At 36.2% G+C, this 12,766-nt stretch overlaps 1 protein-coding gene across 7 annotated transcripts in view; it reads left to right on the top strand.

Moving 5' to 3' along the window:
• The first annotated feature begins 302 nt into the window (after nucleotides 1-302).
• LOC122506350 (protein turtle-like) overlaps nucleotides 303-12,766 on the top strand; it is a 325,273-nt gene continuing 312,809 nt past the window's right edge. For 5 of the 7 annotated variants that reach the window (XM_043618468.1, XM_043618467.1, XM_043618471.1 and 2 more), the window contains exon 1: nucleotides 2,361-3,599. The gene's annotated coding sequence lies outside the window, so the exon portion shown is untranslated. Of the gene's footprint in view, nucleotides 347-2,359; nucleotides 3,600-12,766 lie in introns of those variants that run through there. The other 2 variants (XM_043618465.1, XM_043618466.1) reach the window with 2 other exon arrangements.

Genomic DNA, 12,766 nt, shown 5'->3' with positions numbered 1-12,766 from the left:
AATTGCTTCTTGGTAATTAATACCACTCTAATAAAAATTCTCAAGTTACTGTAAGTTTCAAGAAAACCGTTTTTTTAAAAGTTGGTTTAGTAATTCCTTTTCCCTAAACTTTTACTTACTTTCACCCTCACCCCTTACCGTTTGGCATCTTCTGGGTGTAAAGTTGAACCGACACCTCTCGGTCACGCGATCGCACTTACGGGGATTTTCCAAAGTTGTAAATTACAAAAGTTGTAACACGATTCGATGTATCGATTGAAACGCGCCAGCCTTACTGAGTCGTTACTTTTTTTATGTTTCAGGATCCTGAAGCATTGGCAGGATTCTGCGAAGAGAGCCACTGGGGGTAAGTTTAACCTTTACTCATGATGTTCAAGTTCTTTAGTTGAGCTTCGGTTTTTTAGAAATCGTTGCTACACCGATTTTTCTTCCCGGCCTATATTTTTTTAACTCTACCTACAGAAATTTTGCCACACAATTTTTCATCTACTTTTAATTTATATGATTTTTAACATTTTAATCTAATTTTAGTTTATGTGTTTTAAATTTTTATCTATTTTTACTTTATATTTATTAATTTTTAAGTATTTTTCACAGTAAAGCAGATACAAGTAAAACCTTCCGGTTTTGTAAATATTTTTGAAAAACGTGGCATTTCTAGCATAATATTATTAGTTCGTGGAAAAATGTATCATTTTAGTCACGAACTAGAGATTGTGATAGCAGTTTTTTAAAAAGGTGTGCATATATGCAGTTACCTGTAAAAAAAATTTAAGTGGTTTTGTCTAGGAAGACTTGATACCTAGCGCCAAATTGTACTCCTGGAGGAAAGAATTGGAAACACTTTCCAAAATGCCAAGTTTAACGCCATAAATTATGCCAAATCCGTAGATTTTTGTAAAAATTTTCCATTTTGTTTGTAAACTTTTTAAAAAGTCTTTTTTGGGTTTAAAATACGTTGCGTAGTGCCAATTGTTATACATTAAGATGAGAGATAAGAGCTCGACATTATCTTGAGTAGCAAGTTGCTTTGCAAGGAATCCATTTCGCGAACAGGGCCGAAGGAAAGATAGACGATCTTTTGCAGGGGATTTGAGAAAAGTGTAAGGATGGGTTCAGCGAATGGTTAACAGGAGCGTAATAGGTTGGAGATCAGGTGTTAAGTGTTACCTGAAGCTCAACTTGCAGTAGTCAATCTTATCCACCTGCTACCCCTCTTCTTACCTATCGTAATATTAATAACATCAGCACAATCTATAACCTTTCACCTTAACCGTTTTCACCCCATTTGCAATCAAATCTTCCCCACCCACTATAATTTATATATACGTCTCATAAACAACTTATTTCATTTAATCCATAACACCGCAGTTATTTATTGATGTAATAAATTTTCCATGTTTCTAAATATCACACACACACTTCAGTGTAATGAATTATAGTAATTGATACACCTTTGAGTAAAATGATTAATTACTTATCTTTTGTTTGTCAAATTGTGGGGGAAGATTTTTACTTTTATCTCTTAAGTTAGCGTTGAAAACTATTATTCGGGGTTTTTGGAGATGAAAATGTCACTAATTTCAGTTCGTTAATTCAATTTGGGAATTAAAAAACCATTAGGTCCACTATTTACATTATGGGAAAAATCTGGCAAAGTATGTGCAACGGTTAGACTCAATTTTTCCAAAGTATTTTAGTTTTCTATTCAATTTTATTAATTTTCCGAAATATGGAAAGAGTTTGGAAAAAAATGGGCAATGGCTAAAATAAATTTTTCCAAAATATTTTACTTTTCTATTAAATTTTATACATTTTCCAAACCTGGGGGAAGACTCTGGCAAAGTAAGGGCAACGACTAGACTTAATTTTTCCAAATATTTGACTTTTCTATTCAATTTTATTAATTTTCCGAAATATGGAAAGAGTTTGGAAAAAAATGGGCAATGGCTAAAATAAATTTTTCCAAAATATTTTACTTTTCTATTAAATTTTATACATTTTCCAAACCTGGGGGAAGACTCTGGCAAAGTAAGGGCAACGACTAGACTTAATTTTTCCAAATATTTGACTTTTCTATTCAATTTTATTAATTTTCCGAACTATGGGAAGACTCTGGCAAAGTAAGGGCAACGACTAGACTTAATTTTTCCAAATATTTGACTTTTCTATTCAATTTTATTAATTTTACAGAATATGGGAAGAGTCTAGCAAAGTATCGTCAATGGAAAATCCTAATTTTGGTAAAACAGTTCTGTCTAGCTGGAAATTTTGAGTTCCATTTACACAAATGAAATAAAGAATTAGAAGAGAAGCATAGAATGTATATTTACGGTGTTGAAAATTTGAGATGAAATTGGGTGCTTTTTCTGTGCGTACGAGGGCACCAAGACGTAGTTGATACCGCGCTGGATGCCGCCCTTCCGCCAGATCAATATTGCTTTGGTGGGGCTGAAACGGGGTAGTTTTGAAGGGTTGAGGGGTTGGTAGGTTTCCTCCACTGAACGGTGGGGGAGTCGTGAAAGATCGAAGTAGGGGGATGAATGTGTGCGGAGCAGCCACCACTGTCATGGCGCCGCGCACCACTGTCAGGATAGCGCTCACGGCCTTGATGTCTTAAATCGTAGCAGCACGTTTTACAATTACCAAGTTTTTCGCCCGACTTTTTTTTACCAAAAAAATAATAAAAGAACAGAATTCAAATCTTTTTCAACTGTTACAATTTTTATCGCCTTTCGGATATATAGTGATCAACTTCATTGCGCTTCTTGTTGACTTTTCATAAAATTCATCCGTGTGGTGCGTGGTCTTATTGCGGTATCGTGAGATTTTCAATACGCTCCCAGTTTTTTCCATTTTTACTTTTTTACTGAAATAGAACATTTTTCCACCAGGACGTGTCAATTGCTCGAAAGTGAATGTTAGTAATTTAGTCTACTGTGATACTAGTTGAAAGAAGATATTTTGGGCAGAGGTTAGAAAATTGATTATTGCATTTTGTAAGCGATAAGATGATCCCTGATGACCACGAGGGCGATGAGAAGGGACGTTCCTAAAAAGCCGGTTAATGATTAAATGGAAGATAATTGATTATTAATGACTTGAATTTAAAAACATCTTTGAAGACGTGAGAAAAAGAAGTGGGAAATTTGTGTTAAACATTTTTTTCGGCGGGATTTATTGAAAAGTGAAAATAGGTGTTAAAAAGAAGTGGAGATATTAGGATCGAGTGAATTTCACTGCACGGACAAGAAGGATCAACAATGTCCTAGCGAAGGCAGTATCCTGCCTGGGCATTCCCCTTATCCTGCTCCATTTCACCTACACCCGTTTCCCGAACCGACCGCGACCGTCCAACCTATATCCACCCACCCCAGCTGTATCCATCCACGTATTTTCCCTCAGCCTCTGCATTACATACACACTCACCAACACACAATTTGTGTTCTTGGAAATGTGTTTGTGTCCTGAATCATTGAGACACGAGTTTCCCACGTCCATCCGAATCCAAAGTACTTAATCTGGCAGGGTGATCCTGACCCCACCCGATCAAGGAAGAACCACACCCCGGCAAGGATTTCGGCATTCGAATTTATCGGGTAAGCTTGCAAAGTGTAACACTAAACTTGGGAATGGGAAACTTGAAGTGAATTTAAACACTAGAAATATCTTTACGAGTTTCGTGCACATGGCGTGTTGACACGCTGACTGCAGTTTGCACAGTTCAGTCACAAAGGTTAGGTTACTGAAAGTGGGTGTTGAAATTCCTTATTCACGATGCGATTCAAATCTCCTAGTTTTTATTATAAAATTATTACCCCTAGAATTTTGGGCTGCCGAAATTTGATACTCTTCGATTAATTATATCGCTTGAATTTGAATAATTATTTTCACCGGTTGGTATTAAGGATTTGAAAAATTACATGTAATTCAAGACTTTAACGAACCCCTATAATTCACTAATCAAAATCGAATGTTTGCCAAAGCTGAATGATTAGCTTGATTTTGATAAAATAGGAAATGTTCCTTATGGCATATCAAAACCTAATTTGACGTAAACGTATTAGCAACTGCGCGTGAGTTCTAACAAGACGTTCAAAGCATGCCAAGTAATCAGATCTGATCAGATCACTTGGTATACCTTTGTCGATAGTTGCTTCTATTACTCCTTTGACGAATGTAGAACGAAGAAGCCCTATTCTGTTTTACAGTTCAGTGCACTGGTCACTTTTCCCCCTCCAAACAACGTGTAATCGGAAATTGGAATTTACAACATTAGTTAAGTTTTGTTTGCATATTTTCACCCTCTCGCATAGAATACACAATTCATCAACTAAAAAAATGTTGAGGGAGTAAAGAAAAAGAGGTGTATAATCGGTTTTATAGTCGAAACAATGGACAAAACGATTAATCATTCTTGATGACATGCTTCAATGGAACAGAAGATCCCTAAAATCCTATATTTAAAGATTATTTAGTTTTCCATTATCTGGGACAGCAGGAAATAATAATTGGTTTAGGTTAGGATTTTGAGTGAAATTTCTTGAGAATTCGTTCAACGGAGATAATTATTAATATCGACCGTTGTTCACTTTCTTTCGGTATTTTATATATTCTCTCACTCCATGTCCCTTAAATTGAAAATTCAATTTTCTTATTCGGTACGGTTCTGTTCTGTTTCAAGTTTTGGAGAAGAAACTCGAATTATCAATTAAAATAGAAGAATGGGTAAAAATGGCAAACTATGGGAGAAGTATAGCAAAGCATGGAAAGAAGCATAACTATTTTTTATTGCTTTTAAACCACGGCAAAAGTATAGCGAACCATATGGGAAGAAAAAACCTATTATTTTTATATTTTTAAACTATGGACACAAAGTACAGTACCGGCCAAAATTGTCAGTCCACCTATTTTTGAAGGAATGAAAAAAAATTTTTAACATAAAATTTATGAAAACTCAAAATTTTTTTGGTTTATATTTTAAAATACGATAAAATTTTGAAAAGAATAAGACCTCACAGAAGTCATTTGGCCAAAATTTGTAGAAGATATTCTTAAAAATCGTCATTTTCAATGTTTTACAAAAATTTGAATAACTTCTAAAATAATGAACGCTTTTTAATAATCTTAGGCTTTTTTTAAAGGTCATTTTCTAAGGAATAAGAATTACTTATATGCATTAACCTGTAATTTTTTATTTTAAATAAGCATGACGTCAAAGTTGGACAAAAAAATTGGAAAAATTTGAAATAAATTTTTTGTACTAAAAACTATTCTAGAACATATATAAAACATGATATGGTGTAGATTTTTCAAGAAAATTTAATAAAAAAATATGTTTGAATTTAAATAATTATTTTTCTTTTAATAATATTATTTCAAATTTTTCCAATTTTTTTGTCCAACTTTGACGTCATGCTTATTCCAAATAAAAAATTATAGGTTAATGCCTATAAGTAATTCTTATTCCGTAGAAAATGACCTTTAAAAAAAGCCTAAGATTATTAAAAAGCGTTCATTATTTTAGAAGTTATTCAAATTTTTGTAAAACATTGAAAATGACGATTTTTAAGAATATCTTCTACAAATTTTGTCCAAATGACTTCTGTGAGGTCTTATTCTTTTCAAAATTTTATAGTCTTTCAAAATATAAACCAAAAAAAATTTTAGTTTTCATGAATTTTATTTTAAAAAATTTTTTTCATTCCTTTAAAAATGGGTGGACTGACAATTTCGGACGGTACTGTATGGCGAACTATGGTTTTGAAAATATAAAAAAAATAGTTTTTTTCCTCCCATGTTTCGCCATACTTTGCCCATGGTTTCCCATCTTTTACACATACTTCTATTTCCACGCGGGCTGTTATAAAAAAAATAAAAATTCCGTATTCCAATTATATGTTTTAGTAATCTAGTCTTTTATTATAATTTTTGTATCCACTGCGGAGCATGTTTCGCACACAATGGGAATGTGTAAATTGTTCTAAATTATCATAGAGAAACACCCACTAGAAATATATCCAAATGGCAATAATTCATTAGTAGGAAATTCTCGGCGAAAACAAATTACAAAGTGGGTTACATTATCACGTTGGTGAACTAAACAGTTTCAACGTTGAAATTATTGTCCACTAAGTTCAATAATGGTAGGTATACAAAATGTGTTTATGACTGGTGACCAGAGGATTTTCCCTATTTTCCATCGCGTGCCCTTAATGACATTTACCTTCAACAAAATGAGAAGGTTTTTTTTTATTTATTTTCTCAAAAAAACCTTCAGATAATTAAAATTTTCGCAAAATAATTAAACTTTAGACTTTAATAAACAAAAGTAATGAAAATGGAGGCGTGTTCATAAACTGGGCCAGAGTCATTTCGACCTCTAGAATTATTGCCAACCATTGGATTTCGTCGAATTGGAATCAAGTCACGATATTATGTGCCAGGATTAGCCTTGTCATGCTGTCGTGACACACGAGTCGTTTTTAAAAAGAAGGAAAATGTGAAAAAAATACTTTTTCAGTTTTTAGTGTGTTTAAAAAATGAAAGTCAAAAGAAATTGGAATTCCAATTCCAATTGAATTGGCGCTGAGCCAGAAATTGCTCTATGCTTTAAAATTTCCAACGAATCTCCAGCGTAACCATGTCTAAGTGACGATAAGTGAGCTAATCTTCCATAATCCAAGAGACGTTGAAATTTCCAGTTGCGAAATCAAATTCAGAAATGGGATAATACAAAATACTTTTCATGTTCATAGAATTTCGAATCCATTGGCATGCATCTTTAAACGAAATCCTTTTACGTTAATCCTAATAAGCATTAAACGTGTTTCTGTTCTAAAAATTCCCCTCTAAAATTACAACTTCATTTTTTTCCAAAAACAAAAAATTTTTACATTTTTTAAAATCAAACCTGAAGTAAAACATGAGATTATATTAAAGGTTAGTAATACTCTTATTTACAGTTTGAAAAAAACCATTGTATTACAGTTGAAAACAAAATATTTCCATCTAAATTAAATTAAACCAAAAAAAGAGAAGCTTAGTGTAAATGCGTGCGATTTTAGGGTTGCGTTTCGATATAAGTAGGTAGGTTTCGAATCTGTATAGATGTTAAGATTTTCTGATGTGTTAAGTTGTTAATTGTAAGTATGAATATGATAAAAGAGTGAAACTTATAAATTAATGAAAATAATACACATGTAAAGTGTTAATTACTTGAAAAAATATTTTTTGAACGCACTGATTATTTTAATTTATTAAAATAAAACGAGACAATACATAGCTCTCTACACCAGCATTATTTTCGTTTCACCCGTCGGAGTGAGACGCGTCATTGTGTGGGTAAAGACTACTACTTTTCGAGTAAAAATCTTTATGAAATAGTAATAACTGCTCTGATTCATAATAAAAGTTGCTTCGCTTAGAGTATTAATTGCTCGGGACATTTTAAATATTATTCGGCTTTTAATAGAATTTATATTCTTTCAAGTAAATTATACTCTTTTAAAAAAGTAAACATTCTTTGAAAACGAAGCAAAAGTTAATATTTCTTGAGCAGTTTCAAAATTTCTACTTGAAAGTAGTAATTTTTCATCAAAAATAGTATAATTATTACTATTTATTTTGCTCCGTGTAAAGAAGTTTCTACCAAAAATATTTTATCTAAATTACAATCCTAAACGTACAAAATTCTTCGTAACTTAAATGACAATAATAATAATTATTAATAATTATTAACAATAATAATAATTAAATGACAATAATTTTCTGAAATATAAATATCACAATAATCAGTTAGCGATAAAAAACACTTCTTTGGCAAAATTTTATGGTTTACCAAAGATACACAATGACAAGGCACCTCTTCGACCTATTATTTCTCTAATAAACAGTACTACTCACTTTTTGGCTGAGGTTACATATAAAGAATTCAAATCAGCAATTGTTCTCTCTAAATCTTATATAAACAATAGTTTCGAATTAAAAAGTGAACTGGAGAATATTGTTATTCAGAATGACTCTGTGCTGATTGATTAAATTTACTCGAAAAGAATTTCAAAAATGTACCTATTTTTTCTTTTAGTTATATTGACGACACCCTCTTTTGTGTTCATATAGACCATGTTGACCTTTTAGTATTTACAGAATTTTAATTCCTTTAACATCAACTTAAAATTCACCCCTGAATTAGAATTTGACAATAAAATAAATTTTTTAGATATGACAATTATAACGAATAATAATAATAATAATAATAATAATAATAATAATAATAATAATAATAATAATAATAATAATAATAATAATAATAATAATAATAATAATAATAATTTTATGACCAATTGTTATAAATATTATTTTTCAATTCATCCAATTCACCAAACTTACCACCAACTTCCGAAAGTTTACATTTATTTTAATAATATTTGTTTTCAATTATCGAATGTTCTCAAACAGCACTAAGAGAAAAGCTGGGTAAACCCGACCTGAAGATGGACATAGCCAAAGCAGGAAAAAACAAATTGGGACCTGGGAAAAAGAAGAGCTTCTGCGCGTTGGTAGCAATTGACATACGCAACGCGTTTAATTCCGCAAGATGGAAAGATCTCATCGAGTCGATGGAAAAGAAAAACATGCCGCCCTACTTGTTGCGGATAATGGATAATTATCTTAGCGACAGGTGGGTTATATATGAGGGAGACACCTGCACTCTCAGGAAAGAGATGCAGCGTGGGGCTCCTCAAGGCTCGAGGGTGGGTCCATTTGTATGGAATGTATCTTACGATGATTTTCTGCGAATGGATCTGCCCGAAGGTGCGATGATCATCGGCTTTGCGGACGACGCGTTGTTCGTGTGCACTGCCGAGAGTGAGGAGGCTCTTGGGACATTGGTGAACGAATGTCTGCGACTAGCAAAAGCTGGCTGGATACCAGAGGTCTTGAAATGGCCCTGGAAAAGACCGAGGCACTGCTAGTCACAGACAGACGTGGTTATGAGCTCCCACGAATCGTGATAGACGGATTCGAGGTCAAGTGGAGTAAACAAATTAAATACCTTGGTGTGGAGTTGGATGGAAGGTTAAACTTCCACCACCACATGGCTACGGCGTCGAATAAGGCGATCGAGTGTGCGGCTAATCTTTCACGGTTAATGCCAAATGTTGGCGGACCCCGTGAACAAAAAAGAAGACTGGTGGCGAGTGTCGCCCACGCTAAAATGCTCTATGCAGCACCAGCGTGGGCCCCATCCCTGAGGAGTAAAAGATGTGTTACCTTCTGTGAAAAGATACTGTCGGCGCAGAGATCGATAACAACGCGTATCATCTCTGCATATAAGACGGTATCTACGAGTGCTGTGCAGGTCCTTGCAAGTGTCCCGCCAGCAGATCTCTTGGCGAGGGAAAGGGAAGAAATGTTTCTCTTTTCTAAAGAAAGCAGTTCCTGGGATGAGGAATTAAGACCAAGCAAGGGCCTGATCCGCAAAGAAGCGAGGCACAGGCTCATAGAAAGATGGCAGGAAAGATGGGATGGTGAGGGAAAAGGTCGATGGACCTATCGCCTTATCCCGGCACTCGCCACCTGGATAAATAGGAAACACGGTCAGGTTTCCTATTATTTGACTCAGGCGCTCACAGGTCACGGGTGTTTTAACTCGTACCTGTGTCGCTTTAAATTACGCGAGAACGAGGTGTGTGCATATTGCCAGTTCCCTGAGGACAACGCGGAGCACACCCTCTTCTCATGCAAAAAATGGGACTTGGAGAGGCGGGCCATGTTCGAAGGTGTAAACAGTCAAGTTACACCGGAGAATATGGTATCGCTGATGACCCAGTCGGAAGAGAATTGGCGGCAAGTCGAGAACTTCATAATCTCGGTTATGTCGAGGAAGGATCTCGACGGCCGCCAAAAAGCGTAATTTAAACAGCTTTTAATTTGTTTGTTTGTTTTTTATTAATTTATTTTGTGATTTATTTGTCCCTATACATTTTTTTTAAATTTGTTTTGTTTTTTTATTCATCTTTGTACAATTTTATGTTTTCAATATTTTATACGCGTTTATTTTTATTTTTTTTTTTTTATATATCCGTTTATAATTTTATCTTTTGACTTTTTAAACTTCTTAAAATTTTTGTTTTTTATTGTTGTTGTGCTGTTAATTCCGCTTTTATATTGAAATAGTTTTAAATTTTTTAACTATTGACGCAGGAGAACCGCAGACACAGAACAAAGTCGCAGCAGCGATAGAGTTGGAGCGCCTCCCTCGAAGGCTAAAGTCTTACGACAGTTCCGAGGGAGGGTAAAGGGCTCCAAAAGAATGGTTACGGGTTTTAGTGGGTCGGGCTGGTAGTAGGTCGCCAGTTTATTAAATTTATTATAACATTTATTTATTTATCCTTTTTTTTAAATTCCCTTTTTTTTTATTTTACCAACCCCACATAACCTTGGAGTGCGGAATCCAAGGTATCTGTAAACAGATTTCCCAAAATTCCCTAAGCAAAAAAAAAAAAAAAAAAATAATAATAATAATAATAATAATAATAATAATAATAATAATAATAATAATAATGAGGGTAAACTCTGTGAAGAGATACCGGGATGCACTCCCTTTGCGGAAACTTCCTGCTATCTTGGAGAGACACATCGACCTCCACGTCCGAACATACATGTTCACGTGCCCTTGGATATCATAGACGTCGCATCAATGCTCCGGCAATGCTATAACGTCTATGTAACTAACGGAGGCGGTTCAGGGTCCATCTTGGCCAGATGGTAGTACCCTGTTTAGGCTCGATCGTTCCCTCGATACGGGGCAAAGAATAAAAAATGAAATGGATAAAGAATCAAACAAATTACTCCAAGTGGGTACCTCTGTAGAGGGTAATCCCACCACCGATTCTGATCGGGTTGAAGCCCCGGTAGTCGGTGCAGACGGCTTCAAGGATTTTGGAGGGAGCCAAAGCAAAAATTCTGAGGATGTGGGACTTAGCAGATTCGAAGAAAATGTTTTAGAACAGGTCGATCTGATCCCAAAAATACTTGACAGCATGTGGCGTGCTTGCAGGAAACAAAGAAACATTAGCAAGGACGTTCAGGATGGAATGGTGGAATTGGGGAAGGTGCACGAGGTGCTTCGCAGTAACCTGCGTTTTATACCTAGGCCCTTCATTAGCCCAAGCAATCCAAAGTCGAATCCTGAAATTCCTAGATCGATGTCGCACGCCACATCTGGCGAGAGCAAGCCCATCGACCCAAAAAAGCGCCCTAGAGAGTATGAAGGTCCGGAGACTGATTCTACTGTGACCACTCCCAAGGGTAAGAGGGTTAAGAGCAAGGAGACCAAGGCAAACCCTACTGTTATGGAGACAGAGGTGAGTAAGGCTGCTTCGGCCAGGGTTGCTTCTTATTCGGAAGCAACTGTGGTAAATAAGCCTGAAAACGAAAAAGACTTTGAAACCGTCTCCAATAGGAAACGGGAGGCCCGTAAGAGAAAGGCCTTGAAGAAAGCGGAGGAGAGGGAGCGACTTCAGAAACGCCCCCCCAAAATTAGAACAACGGAGGCAATAAAAATTGTGGCCCGGAATCCAGAGACCTACCATGATCTCATAAAACTGGCAACAACTTCGGTAAAGCCAGAGGAAACTGGCACAGAGATTGTGAAAATTAGGAGAACTCTTAAAAAAGAGGTTCTTGTTGTGGTAAAAAAGGGGGGTGAAACTTCAAAGTTCGCTCAGAATCTTACCTTCGTTCTTCAGGACAAGGCCGAGGTTACGGCCCTTGTCAGCAAAAAGACCCTCGAAATTCGGGAACTTGACGAAACAACTGCAGAGGAGGACGTTTTAACCGTCTTAAAGCAGAAGTTGCAAAAGCCCGAATTGGATGTGACTTGCCGACTTCTGACACGTTTTGGTGGTACAAAAGTGGCACTAGTACGCTTGAGTGAAACCGACAGCGAGAGTCTGCTTAAGCTGGGCAAAGTGCGTATTGGTTGGATAAACGCATCCATCCGAACGCACTTAGAAGTGACAAGATGTCAAAAGTGCCTAGCCTATGGACACGTGACCCGAATTTGCAAGGGCCCCGACAGAACAAAAAACTGTCGGAGATGCGGCGAAGCGGGACACTTCTCCAAAAAGTGTACTAGTGACAAGCCAAAGTGCATAACGTGTACAGATTTGGGAAAAACGGAAGTCAACCATATCCCTGGAAGAATTTCCTGCCCGGTTTACAAGGAGGAACTGGAGAAACTTAAAAGGGCAAATCCCTAAAGCTCCTTCAAGTCAACCTGCATACAAGTAAGGATGCACAGGTGCTCCTGATGCAAACAGCTAGGGAAAATGAGGTCGATATCCTGTTCTGCAGTGAGCAGTATCAAGGAAGCGACCTCGCACCTTGGTATCAGGATAAGGCGAAGAGAGCCGCCATCAAGCTGTGCAACCCAGAATTGCGGGTTGACAAGTTCTTGGAGACAAGCAGCGGGTTTGTGTGGATAGAGGTGGCTAACATACGTATGTATAGCTGCTACTTCTCACCCAACGACCCGCTGACCACCTTCGAAGCCAATATAGAAGACCTAGAATCGAGCCTCACAGAATCCAAGCTGGATGTCATCATCACTGGCGATTTTAATGCAAAGTCGCCAGAGTGGGGTGAGACGAGGCTCGACAAGAGAGGAATTCTGATTGGAGAAATGATCTCCAAGAACGATTTATTAGTTGTAAACCGGGGAAAAACATGGACGTTTAGACGAGGTGCGATCGGATCG

Source organism: Leptopilina heterotoma, unplaced genomic scaffold (assembly GCF_015476425.1).
Source record: "Leptopilina heterotoma isolate Lh14 unplaced genomic scaffold, ASM1547642v1 Lhet_41, whole genome shotgun sequence".
NCBI classification, from domain to species: Eukaryota; Metazoa; Arthropoda; class Insecta; order Hymenoptera; family Figitidae; genus Leptopilina; species Leptopilina heterotoma.
This window is presented reverse-complemented; position numbering and strand designations above follow the sequence as displayed.